The 5,337-nt window shown below is 41.4% G+C and overlaps 1 non-coding gene across 1 annotated transcript; it reads right to left on the reverse strand.

Moving 5' to 3' along the window:
- Positions 1-986: 986 nt before the first annotated feature.
- On the reverse strand, positions 987-1,093 carry LOC141682330 (small nucleolar RNA R71). The gene has a single exon (XR_012559732.1). It is a non-coding gene; the product is annotated as a small nucleolar RNA R71 (small nucleolar RNA).
- Between the last annotated feature and the right edge of the window lie 4,244 nt (positions 1,094-5,337).

Consider the following 5,337-nt stretch of genomic DNA (forward strand, 5'->3'; position numbering starts at 1 on the left):
CACCATTGCATGCTAAGGTTAAGATCAATAAGGCTATTGATTGAAGTATTTAATAAAGTTAGAATCCCATGTTTGTCATATTTATTAATTCTATCAATCTTATTTTCATAGTTATAATTATTAGTTTAATTCTTAGTTATAAATAACCTTACTTTGTTATCGTCTTAGCATTGAATAATAACCATACATTGTTGCTTAAGTGCGTGAATTAATTAGTTAACCAACACAGTCTCTGTGGGAACGAACTAGAAAAGATTCTATACTACTTGCGAACTCGTATACTTGCGTGAATTTTAGCGTGTGTTTAGCAACTAACAAGTTTTTGGCACTGCTGCCGGGGACTGCAGTGTTAATTGATAGTTTATGTGCTTTCCATCAGTGGTCGTTAAAGTTCATTGACTCGGACATTGCTACTTGTCTGTTTCCTTGCCTTATTTCAGGTACTCTAGTGAGGGTGTATGCATACGCGTTCGCGTACTCGTAAGAGAACACTGGATAAAGCCAAGGAAGAAGTTGTGGTAGTTCGTAAGGAAGTTTTTGAGGAAGAAAATAAGGTAGAAAAAGAAGAGAAAGTCGAAGAACCAGTTGTATTAGCAATGGGAGATCAAGTAGAAAATTCGAAGGCTTTGATGGACTATTCTCAGCCAAAGATTAATGACATTCAGTCAACCATCATCAGACCGGCCATCAGGGCTAACACTTTTGAGATCAAGTCAAGCACGATTCAGATGATACATAATTCAGTTCAGTTTGGGGGTTCTCCTACTGAAGACCCCAACATGCACATCAGGGATTTCATCGAGATCTGCGACACTTTCAAATTCAATGATGTGACTGAAAATGCTATCAAGCTACACCTGTTCCCATTCTCTCTAAGGAACAAGGCTAAATGCTGGTTATACTCTCTGCCAGCAGAATCTATCACCACTTGGGAGGATCTTGCGCAAAAGTTTCTCACTAAAGTCTTTCCCATGGCGAAGACTGCTACAATCATGAATGCTCTTACCCAGTTTTCTCAGCAAACATGAGAATCTCTGTGTGAGGCTTGGGATCGATATAAGGAGATGCTAAGGAAGTGCCCACACCATGGCATGCCTGATTGGATAATTATTAATTGCTTCTACAATGGATTGGGTGCTACTTGTAGACCCATGCTCGATGCAGCATCGGGAGGAGCCTTGTGGGCTAAGAGCTACGATGAAGCTTATGAACTTATTGAACTGATGGCAGATAATGAGTACCAGAATCCTTCCTAGAGACTGACTCAAGGAAAAATCGCAGAAATTCTAGAGTTGGACGCAGTTACTGCTATCGCTTCCCAACATAATACTTTGATGATGAAGGTGGATACTTTGGCTAATTATGGAGTAAATCAAATTGCAAGTGTCTGTGAGCTTTGTGCTGGTGCCCATGAGACTGATCAATGCGCAATTTCTAGTGAATCAGCTCAGTTCGTGAGCAACTTCAAGCGATCGCAGCAACCAGTGCCAGCCACCTATCATCCCAACAACCGCAATTATCCTAATTTCAGTTGGAGCAATGCACAGAATGCAGTTCAACAGCCCTATCAACAGTACCCAGCTAAATAGTACAACCCCCTGGTTTTCAGCAACCATAATATGCACCTAGACAGCAACTCCAACTGTAATAAGCCAATGTAAAATCTGAATTAGAGGAGTTGAAGCTTATGTGCAAGAGTCAAGTTGTTTCTATCAAGACCTTGGAAAATGAAATTGGGCAAATTGCCAATGCCTTGCTAAATTGTCAGCTTGGTACATTACCTAGTGACACTAAAGTGCCAGGAAAGAGGGAAGCTAAGGAGCAGGTAAAGGCAATCACTTTAAGGTCTGGAAAGATTGCGAATCCCGAACAAACTCAAGAGTTGACTAAAGAAGTTGGTGCTGAGAAAGAAGTAGTGCAGCAGGATAAAGAAGTGGAACAAAGGAAGACTACTGTTGAGCACACTCCTCCTGAGGGTAATACAGGGGAGAAACAAATTTATCCTCCACCGCCTTTTCCCAAGCGGTTGCAGAAGAAAAAGCTGGACAAGCAATTTGAGAAGTTTCTGGAGGTGTTCAAGAAACTTCATATCAACATACCTTTCGCCGAGGCTCTCGAGCAGATGCCTAGTTATGCAAAGTTTATGAAAGTGTTATGGATAAAAAACTAAGGTTATTATTTGCTGTATTTATTACTAAGATTCGGGAGCTCAAGGCCTTTAATGGCTGCTCTCGTGTTTCGTAGCTTAATTATGCCTTTACTAGATGCCTACGTATCTCTGTGAATTAGAGAATCAAGCCAAAACACGTAGTTCTGATCTGTGGGGTGAGACCCATTATATAGACGTTGAGAGTCCTTGAATTAGACTTGGTATAGGAGACTTGGTGGGCAAGTCTCATAATTAGAATGGACTTTGGAGTCCTAGATAGTAGGAAACTGATTCCTTATCCTTTTAGGTCCCCTTGAGCCAATCCACAAGGATTTATATCCCCACTAGGACTTATCTTAATAGCTGTTTTCCTCCTTTATTTATTAATTACAAAATTAATAAATAATTAGGGCTTTTGGGCCTTCTTTGTTCCATCAGGCCTGATCTGGTCCATCAGGCCTGATCAATGTGTTGACCTTCTTGGTCTGAATGTCATACATCTTCTTATTGGACCTAGCAGCCCACACCTTGCAATATTTAATTATACAATCAGGATTTATTTATCCCTATCATTTGCCCCCCAACTTTTGGGAAACATTGATTAGGTTTCGCAAAAGTTAAGTCTATTTATTCCCTTACAGAATTTCGTTTTCGTGTAAAGTGTGGAGCGACCTACACATTTACAACGATTTTTCCTTTATTTCTGGATTTTTCCTAATTTTCTGGGATTTGTCCCTAATTTTCTGGATTTTTCCCTTAATTTCTGGATTTTCCCTAATTTTCTGGGATTTATCCTTAATTTTCTGGGTTTTTCCCTTAATTTCTGGATTTTCCCTAATTTTCTGGGATTTATCCTTAATTTTCTGGATTTTTCCCTTAATTTCTGGATTTTCCCTAATTTTCTGGGATTTTCCCTAATTTTCTGGGATTTATCCTTAATTTCTGGATTTTCCCTAATTTTCTGGGATTGTATCCTTAATTTCTGGATTTTTCCCTAATTTTCTGGGATTTATCCTTAATTTCTGGATTTTTCCCTAATTTTCTGGGATTTATCCTTAATTTCTGGATTTTTCCCTAATTTTCTGCCTTAAAATCGATCAGGATGTATAAAAAATCGATCAGGATTCCTGACCGATTTCGATCAGGATCCTGATCGAACTAGCTCAGGAAGTAACATTCTGATCGACGGGATCTTCGATCAGGATCTATGCGGAATCGACCAGGATTCCTGATCGATTTCGATCAGGACTCTGATCGAACTAGCCTTCAAAGTGACACTCTAGTCGACTGAAACATGGGCATAATCGACCAGGATTCTTGATCGATTTCGATCAAGATTCTGATTGAACTAGGTGGCTTTCCACCGTTCTGATCGAATGAAATATCGATCAGGATCCTGTTTGGCGTCGATCAGGACTCTGATCGAACTTGGGGGATTTCTTTCCTTCTGTTCGAATGAGGTATCGATCAGGATCCTGTTTGGCGTCGATCAGGACTCTGATCGAACTTAATAGGTTTCTTCCCTCTTGATCGATTGAAGTATCGATTAGGATTTTCTTCTTTGTCGATTAGGACTCTGATCGAACCATTTTAAAATTCTGGTCGATTTTTGACCCTTCATTTTCCACAGGAGCTTCTAGATTATTCCTGATATTTCTAGTAGATGGACTTTTAGGTTGGGCCTGGCTAAATGGGCCTAGAAACGCCTCGTATTCCGAGCTTTTCGCCTATATAAGTGTAGTGTGAAGTGAGAATCCTCACTTTACTTCACATTTCTCATTTTCTCTCACAAATCTCTCTAGAGTTCTCCCTTTGAGAAGGCGATTTCCGGCGACCTCAGCCACCGCAGCTCCACCTTTCTCAGGTTTTTCTGGGTTTCAAGCCTTCAACCGAAGCATATCAATGGCGGATCGTGACTTGGCTCGTTTGCAGAAGATGAATGTCTCTAAGAGAGGTACAAACATTCAAATTCAATCTCCATATACTTCCCTACTTGATATGATTAACTCGAGAGGTGATGAATATCCCTCTCTATCTGAGTTAGATTCGTATAATCATGGTAACACCTTTCATGAGTTAGATGGTAGGATAGAGTCTATGAACACCCTGTACAGACTTCCACCCCACCTTAGGATCACTCCAGCCGCCCCTGGGGATAGGACTTGTAATTGGGAGGGGGATACTTTCTTTATCTATCGAGGAGCCCTGACCGCGGGTCTCAGGTTCCCATTCCATGAATTTATTCCTCGCTTACTTGCAGATGTACAAATTAACCCTTGTCAAATCCCTCCTAACGCTTGGAGGAACATTATCTGTTTTATGGTCCTTTGTCTTAGAAACAATTTTCCTCTTTCCGTAGCTGTCTTTAGGAAAGTTTTCCAATTCTATAATAGCGCCATGAGTCAACCAGGTTGGGTTTTAATTCGTCAACGGCCCAAAATCCCTCATATCTTCGATAGTAATTCCATAGTTGAGAATAACCCCAAATGGAGGGACGAGTTTGTGAGGCTGACCTGGGCTGGGGGTGATTGGGCCACACTCTTTCGTAGGCCCTTTTGCAAAGTGTCAGATGGGAGTCCAGGTAGCATCAGATTATCTGATGAGGAGGAGGTGGCCTACCAAGCCTTAATTTCAGATGATGGGAAAACAGACACCTAGACCCTCTTAGAGGAGTTTTCTCTGAAGAAAGTTGGTCTCTCTCAGGCCAGTGATAAGGGTAAATTTATAACTGGATAACCATTTTTCCTTCCCTTTAATTGTAATGTTTTATCTCTCCTGCAATTTAATATTCTTTTTATCTTTCTTTTTCAGCTTGCGAGGCCATCAATAATGTCAACAGGCCCAAGGAAGGGGAGTCAGGCCGCCAGAAGAGGGCCAAGCTAAACAAGGACCCCAGGAGCAAACCTGACGGTCCTTCTTTTCTTAAGCCCCACGTCCCGGTGGTCGAGTTGGGGGACGATGTGGATCCTCCACTTAAGGCACATTCCTTCAGGCCTAACTGGGGCTTTAGGAGGAGCGATACGGTGGTTGGATCCACCAAACATGCTAAGGATTGGTCGTACCATTCCATCACTCCCCACGACTTTACTGACATTGTTACGGGGAGTGATATCGAGACTATTGAGCTTCCGGGTTCTCAAGCCCAAGCTGCGGTAACTTTCCTTTATCTCTTTTTCTTTGAATCCCAA

Source organism: Apium graveolens, chromosome 8, assembly GCF_009905375.1.
Source record: "Apium graveolens cultivar Ventura chromosome 8, ASM990537v1, whole genome shotgun sequence".
Taxonomy (NCBI): domain Eukaryota; kingdom Viridiplantae; phylum Streptophyta; class Magnoliopsida; order Apiales; family Apiaceae; genus Apium; species Apium graveolens.